This window comes from Alexandromys fortis, unplaced genomic scaffold (genome assembly GCF_014885135.2).
Source record: "Alexandromys fortis isolate MF-2015 unplaced genomic scaffold, M_Fortis_MF-2015_v1.1 scaffold_38, whole genome shotgun sequence".
Lineage (NCBI taxonomy): Eukaryota > Metazoa > Chordata > Mammalia > Rodentia > Cricetidae > Alexandromys > Alexandromys fortis.
In genome coordinates, this window is record NW_026067916.1 from 10,295,727 (window position 1) to 10,303,570 (window position 7,844).

At 37.4% G+C, this 7,844-nt stretch overlaps 1 pseudogene; it reads left to right on the plus strand.

Moving 5' to 3' along the window:
• Nucleotides 1-6,371: 6,371 nt before the first annotated feature.
• LOC126500137 (60S ribosomal protein L9-like) lies at nt 6,372-6,945 on the plus strand (annotated as a pseudogene).
• Nucleotides 6,946-7,844: the final 899 nt, after the last annotated feature.

The window sequence follows — 7,844 nt, forward strand, 5'->3', positions numbered from 1 at the left end:
GCATAAAAATAGACAGGAGGACCAATAAAATTGAATCAAAGTCCCAGATATCAATCTACACACGTACAAATAAAAATTGTTTGAAAGTGTGGAGCAATATTATACAGGCTACATATTTCTGCATTGTATTGGTGGCGAGGCTTGAGAGCCACTGTTTGCACCTGAAATGGTCACATAGCATTTACAGACTGACTGCCACCTGGATTAGGATTCGCAAAGGTTGTTCTGCTCCCTTCTTTGTAATTATGAAGATCGCCTGGGAAGAGGTGTTAATCCAAGCTAGTGACAGAGCTTTAGTGTCATGACTTTTATCTTGCCACCCTGAAAACAGCATACTAATGAACTTACCCCTCAGTTTATCTTTGGGGATAAAAGCTGTTTTGAGAATAAACGCCAGTGATCTTCTCCCGCTCCTCCAAGCCTGTCCAGAGAGATAATTTATGTTGGCATTGGACCCCAACAGACAAAGAAGCAAAAATATATAAATGTATTTTATATAAATGTAAAAAAGAAAGCATATCAAACAACTGGTGCTAGCATAACTGGATATCAACATGTAGAAGAATAAAAATAGATCTATATCTATTGCCATGCACAAAACTCAAGTCCAACTGAATCAGAGACCTCGACATTAACCAACCACACTGAACCTCATAGAAGAGAAAGTGGGAGGTACACTTGAATGCATTGGTACAGGAGACCACTTCCTAAATACATACAGCCTCAGTAGCACAGACACTGAGAGAAACAATTAATAAATGGAACCTCCTGAAACTGAGATGCTTTTGTAAAGCAAAAGACATGGTCAAAAAGACAAAATGGTGGGCTAGGAAAACATTTTCACCAACCCCACATCCAAAAGAGGCCTGATCTCTAAAATATACAAAGAACTCAAGAAATTGATTATCAAAAGAACAAATAATTCAATAAAATTGGAATAAAGACCTAAACAGGGAACTATTAATAGATGAATCTAAAATGGCTGAAAGACACTTAAGAAAATGTTCAATATCCTTATCCATCAGAGAAATGCAAATCAAAACAACTTTGAGATTCTCTTACACCTGTTAGAAAGGCCAAAATTCAAAACACTGATGACAGCTTATGTTGGAGAGGATGTGGGGTAAAAAGAATGCTACTCCATTGCTGGTGGGAGTGCAAACTGGTACTGTAACTCTATAAATCAGGAAGGCAATTTCCCTGAAAATTGGGAAACAACCTACCTCAAGATCCAGTAATACCACTTTTGGGTATATACGCAAAGGATGCTCAATTGTGCCACAAGGACACGTGCTCAACTATGTTCACAGCAGCATTATTGGTAATAGCCAGAAACCTGGAAACAACCTAAATGCCCCCCAACTGAAAAATAGATAAAGAAAATGTGGTACATATACACAATAATGACATCTTGAAATTTGCAGGCAAATTGATTGATCTAGAAAACATAATATTGAATGTGGTAACACAGAAACCAGCCTACAATTCACAATCATAGAGATCCTAGACAACAAAGAGGACCTCAAGAGAGACATACATGGATCTAATCTACATGGGAACTAGAAAAAGACAAGATCTCCTGAGTAAATTGGAAGCCTGGGGATCAAGGGAGAGGGGAGGATAAAGAGGGGGAAGCTTAGAAAAATATATAGCTTAATAAAAACAATATAATAATAATATCTAGACATGGTTAGTCCGTTGACAACCTTCCTTAATACCCAATCTCAGGACCTAAACAAAACAATTATCTACTGAATCTAAAATCATGCATCAAAAGCTGGTACCAAGTTTTAATTGCTATTTTGAATCAGAGCAGGGGGGTTACTTAAGGCAGCATAGCTGTTATTGATTTCTTGAAGGACTACCAAATAATAATGACAGACACCTGCAATTTCAAAAGCGAAAACTGTGAAAGCTCCATTTGTAATCTGTCCCGAAGGACACATGTCTGGCATAATTGCTCCATCCATAAGCCAAGCAAAGAGAAGAGGCTTCTAAGTTTCTCATGATAATGTGCAAAATACAGTGTAGCGAGAACTCATCTTTCAGACCGTCCACAAACATATATGCCCATATAATCATGAATTACATGTATACATTACATGAAAATCCTGTATTATGTTACTGAGTGAAAACACTTCCAAGTAGAAATCCTTTCTTATGATCTGAGAGATAAATATATAGTTGATAATAAGTGGCAATATGAAAATAATCTTACTCTTAAAAGATTAATTAAAACTATGACATTACTTTACAACATCATGGAGTATAAAAAGAAAAAGTGTTAACACCGTATTTACACCTCAATTCAGTTCAATAGTGTTGTTTTTACAAACAAACTTAGCTAACAAATAATCCAGAGAGAGTGAGTGTTGGTTAGTGTTGGGTACAATGAAATTTTGGTAGTAACTATACATTTATATAAAGAATCAGGTAGGATCTAAGTAAACATTCTGATATTTGACAAAAAAAAAACTCTCGACTTTTCTAAGAGTTTGTAATCTAGAAGATAATCAGAATATATTTTAAAGGTAATATATTGAAACATATTAAGCAGAAAATTTAATAGTAAAAATAACTACTATATTACAGTAGTACTGTGTGCCAGTCACCACTTTTACAGCCGGTCTGGAAATAGCGTTGTTTTGTTCTCAGCAAAGCCCAATTACACGGATGCTGTGCTCTGAACAGTTTACAGAGCTGGAAAGCGAGGGCATGGAGGTGAAGTGTTGTTAAGCAGCCTGCCATAAAGTGGCAGTGCCCATAAGAGTCAGAGCTGGCCTCTGGACTCGGGCAAGCTGGCTCCAGCAACTGTGGTCTTAGCCAGCACTATTTCTCTTGACTGTGGTTACTGCAGCCTTATTATCACTTCATAAAGTAGGAATTTTTCATCCTAGCTTTAAGATAAGGGAATTGAAACTGAAAGAGCTAGAAATAAGAATCTTGAGATGCACTAAATAGAGGAACCGTATTAACACTCAGTTCGGCATTTAATGGTGCCCCCGCAGTGGTTCACGTAAATCACCTCCATTAGCTCATTTCCTTCTCATTGTAAAACAGCAATTGGTGCATCTGGAGCTATTTGTTTAATCTTCACTTTACAGAAGAACACGGAGAATCACAACATGCAACTCAAGCGTGGAAAATGACAAAGGTAGCTATCCTGGCTGGAGTGCCAAGATAGCAAACCTGACTTTGGTTGAGGGTCTTATGTCTGTCAGAAAAATAAATGCATAAGTAAATAAACGACTTTCTCTCCCTCTACCAAATAATAACAGTGACTAAAATGTACAGAAGAAATACAGAATAATTACTGAACTCTAGAGACAGTTGTATGGAAAGAGAAATTTTACCTGAATAAAACCTGAAAAGGGAAGTAATTGATAGTGAAAATTATTTTTAAACTGGAAGCAACAGGATCAAGAAGATGGGTAATGACATTCAGTATTCAGTAAGATCAATTATAGTATTTAAAATTTTACATTTGTTTATTTACTTATTTATTTGGGAGATCAATTTATCCACTGAGCCATCTCTGACCAGTTATATTTAAAAAATCTAATAGTTTTTCAAAATAGAAATTAAATAAGTACAAAGTTGTAATATATATTTACCCATTCATTTAAACTTCTTTCTTATTTTTATTAGCAATTTATTTGACTTAATTTCATAAAAAATGTTTTCTGTTATTGCAGTGTTTAGATCCCATGGAATAAAGTTAAAGAGTTCTTGCTTTTAAAGAAATTTCGGTCTTCAAAAATTGATAACATTGATGACGATTTCTTCAGGTTTTGACCTCACAGTATTAACAATGGCCAACCACAGCAGTAACCATTTCTTGAGGGTCTACTGAGGTCCTCATGCCATGACAGCTCATGGGCATTAGAAGGAGGTGAGAGCGACCACTAAACAAGCCAATTGTGAAGCATCAGGAAACAAGCCTGGCCTTGGTCATGAGTCACAATCGAGAGGAAGAAAAGTGAGTCCACTGTCTGAAAGCATGAATGGGGAAATAGTATCAGCTACCGTGCTGAGTAGTGACAATGAGAATCAAAAACATAAATGAGCTCTATCCTTCTCATTCACATGTTCCTGAATAATTAAAGAAAAATTCTTTGTCAGATTGCTGGGAAATAGAGAAATAGTAGAGAAAAAAAAGGAAAGGAAAATGGGAGAGATCTTGGCAAGGGACTAAGGTTCTGAGAATTCTTTTACCCTCTACACCTCAGGCTTCCACAAAGGCGACAGCTTCAGGAGAAGGGGCCAAATGCAAGACAGGGAATGGGATGAATGTTAACTGTAGTGTCTAATAAGTTTTATGGTTTTAAGGTCAGCTAAAATTTGGAAAGACCAAGAATCAGCACATATCAGAGGAGAGCAAAGCGAACTGGCTTGATGACTCAGAGGTACTCGTTTTCTTTGGAAGGAACATTCTGGGTCTTCTAGCTCTGACCTGCCAAGTTAAAGTCATTTTTTTTTTCTTGGCTCTCATAAAGTAAAATGTCAGAGTCCGTGGGAGTGATGATATATTTCACTTTGCAAAGTTGTCAGTAAATAAAAGCTATCCAAGTTGAATCCTATTTGAATTGTTCTTAAGGAATTTTTAATTCAAATTAGAACTCTTTAGGTCAAAAAAAGCCAAGAAACATGGTTTTCATCCCAGAGATTGAACCCAGGGCCTCCTGCATGTGGGGTAAACATTTATTAAGCTACCATAAGGTTTTTATACTCTGAACCCAAAAGGAGCTATTTCTAATCAGAATTATTTCTTTTGGTTGTCTTTTTAAATTTATATTTCCTATGTATTTTTCCTTTTGAAATTGAAATATAATTGCATCATTTTCTCTTTCCTTTCCCAAACTCTTACTATTCACAAACCTCTTACTTACTTTCAAATTCATGACCTCCTTTGTTTTAAAAAATATATATTTATTCTTCTAACATACAATATATTTTGAATGCAGTTTTTCCTCCCTCCACTCATCCCAGTTACTCCTCCCTTCCCACATTCCCTGCCCCCCAGAGCTACTTTCCCATTTCCCTTCAGAATACAGCAGGCCCCCAGGGATAGCAACTGAACCCCAACAACAAGTTACAATTAGACAAGTCATAAACAAATCATATCAAAGCTGATCTCCTAGTGTCCTCAACAGTCTGACTTCTATAATCCTTCCACATCCTCTTTTGCAGGGTTCCCTGAGCTTTACCTAATATTTGGCTGTGAGCTTCTGAATCTGCTTTCCTCACTTGCTAGAGGAAGGAAGCCTCTATGAAGATAATTGGGCTAGGCTCCAATCTGACACTGACATCTTTACCATGTCCTATTTTAGGGTGGTGATTATTATATTTGACTTCTACGTCTTCAATTGTTGTATACAGAAGCTTGCTGTAAGGTTTTGTAGCTTAAAAATATCAAAGGAGGTATACTAATAAAGTATCATTTTTTTGTTTTTTCTTTTTTCGTTTTTAATAAATTTTAAATGTATGGAGAATTCTTTTACTGATACTTCAATACACAAGGTTTTTGTTTGTTTAGTGTATGTATTTGTGTGTGGGTGTGTGTGGGTGTGTGTGCATGCTCACACGTAATGTTGGGCCCTGGCTGTAATGGTGTCAAAATTCAATTCAATATTTCATGTCAGGATGGCTTTGTAGATTTATGCTTTAAGGTGATGGCAGGTAAAATACAAAATATGTAAACCAAATATACAACAAGACTCAACAAAGGTAAATACCTTTAGAAATAAAAGCAAAACCCTAGTGTCAGCTGACACATAGGTCTGAAACCAGAAGCCTCTCAGTCACAATGGCCAGGAAGTACATGCTACAACAGAGAACAAAAATATTCTATAAACAGCTCAATATAACAGAGGAATATGGGTTAGAAACTCCTATTAATTTTTCTCATATGAAAAGTAAAGACTTCATCTCTCGGATCTATCTATGTGTCTGGTTCAGATAAAGCAACCTATCTAGGGAGGGAAGTGAAATGGGAAAGCCTTTTCAATAAGAGCCACACTAATAACCTTATTGCTGCAGGATCTGCAGGTCATAAACAGAGACAGTTCTACTTCTTGCATGAGTGTGTGAGTCCCCAAGAAACAACCCATCAGCTGATACTGTGGAAGAAATGTGGAGGCTAATACAAGGGAATTTGGAGCTCTAAACAAAACCGAACAGTGTCAAGGAATCAAAATTTGGCAGGTGATTGACATGAGAATGCTTTCTGTTTGCGTTTTGGATTCTGTTGCTGATTAGACCTTTAGGGACAGGGTCTTGGTAAGCAACATAACCTGGTGCCTGGTATATGTTCAAAGAGAGGCACAGAGAAAGTTCTGGAAGGGCTCTTTCTGCCCCCATCTACTACGAGAATGAAGACCATTCTCAGCAATCAGATAGTTGACACTGGAGAAAATGTGGGCATCACTCTGAAAGGGCGCACAGTCATGGTGAAGGGGCCCAGAGGAATCCTCTGGAGGGACTTCAGTCATATCAACGTAGAGCTGAGCCTTCTTGGAAAGAAGAGGCTCTGGTTTGACAAACGGTGGGGCAATAGGAAAGAACTGACCACGGTCAGAACCATCTGCAGTCACGTTCAGAACATTATCAATGTTGTTACACTGGGCTTCTGCTACAAGGTGAGGTCTGTGTATGCTCGCTTCCCCATCAACGTCGTTATTCAAAAGAATGGGTCTTTGGTTGAAATCGGGAATTTCTTGGGTGAAAAATACATGCATGGGGTTCAGATGAGGACAGGCATTGCTTGGTTCTGTTTCTCAAGCCCAGAAGGATGAATTAATTCTTGACAGAAATGATATTGAACTCGTTTCAAACTCAGCAGCTCTGATACAGCAAGCCACAACAGTTAGAAACAAGGATATCAGAAAGTTTTTGGATGGTCTCTATGTGTCTGAAAAGGAAACAGTGCAGCAGGCTGATGAGTAAGACCTAAGTTACTCAGCTCCAGAAACAAGATCCTAAATTTAAGTATGCTTTGGAGTGTCTTTGGGACAATAAAAGACTTGTATTGAAAAAGAAAGAAAGAAAATAAGTTCTGGAAGGATTGTGTATAACATCTTCCTTTTCATTACTGACTGTTATTTAAACTGCTAATAGTTAAGCAATGAGGCACGGTTTTTATGAGAAAAAAAAACTGAGTATCATCCAGATTTCCTGACCCTAAATCTCAGAGACTGATCTTAAATTCAAATTACCAGATATTCCCACTTGGATCTGAATGGGAAGGGAATACCACAAAATCACAGGAGAACCGGATCCGCCTGCTACCTGTAACATCGAGTTTCCAAGGGCAGAGACAGCATCTACAGCACCGTGACAGGACACTTGGCAGCGTGGAGCTGACTGAGTAATTGGCACAGTTACCAATTTACATATCTCTCCTTGGTTGACTCCTTACTTAAGAGTCTTTATTTTGATATAATCTGCACGACACAGAATTCATCCTTTAAATTATACAGTTTAGCAGAGTGGTGGAGTATGTGTAGTTTTTCAACTATGACTGTGATTTAATTGAGAACATTTGCATCAACCCCAAATTAACTTTACACTCTCACCTCCCTGCACAGAATTGCCAGTTTTCTTTCTACAGTTACAAATGCCCTTTCTGGACATTCATATGCATAGATACATGCAGTGTGTGGTCTTTTGTAAGAAGTGTGTGTGATATTTCCAAGATTCACGCATGTTACAGCACACATGAATGAACCCTTTTACTGTAGAGTAGTTTTATAGATATACCATGTTTTGTTTATCTGTTTATCAGTTAATGGATATTTGGGTTGTTTTAACATTGTAGTGATTATGAATAATGCTACTTTTAACAC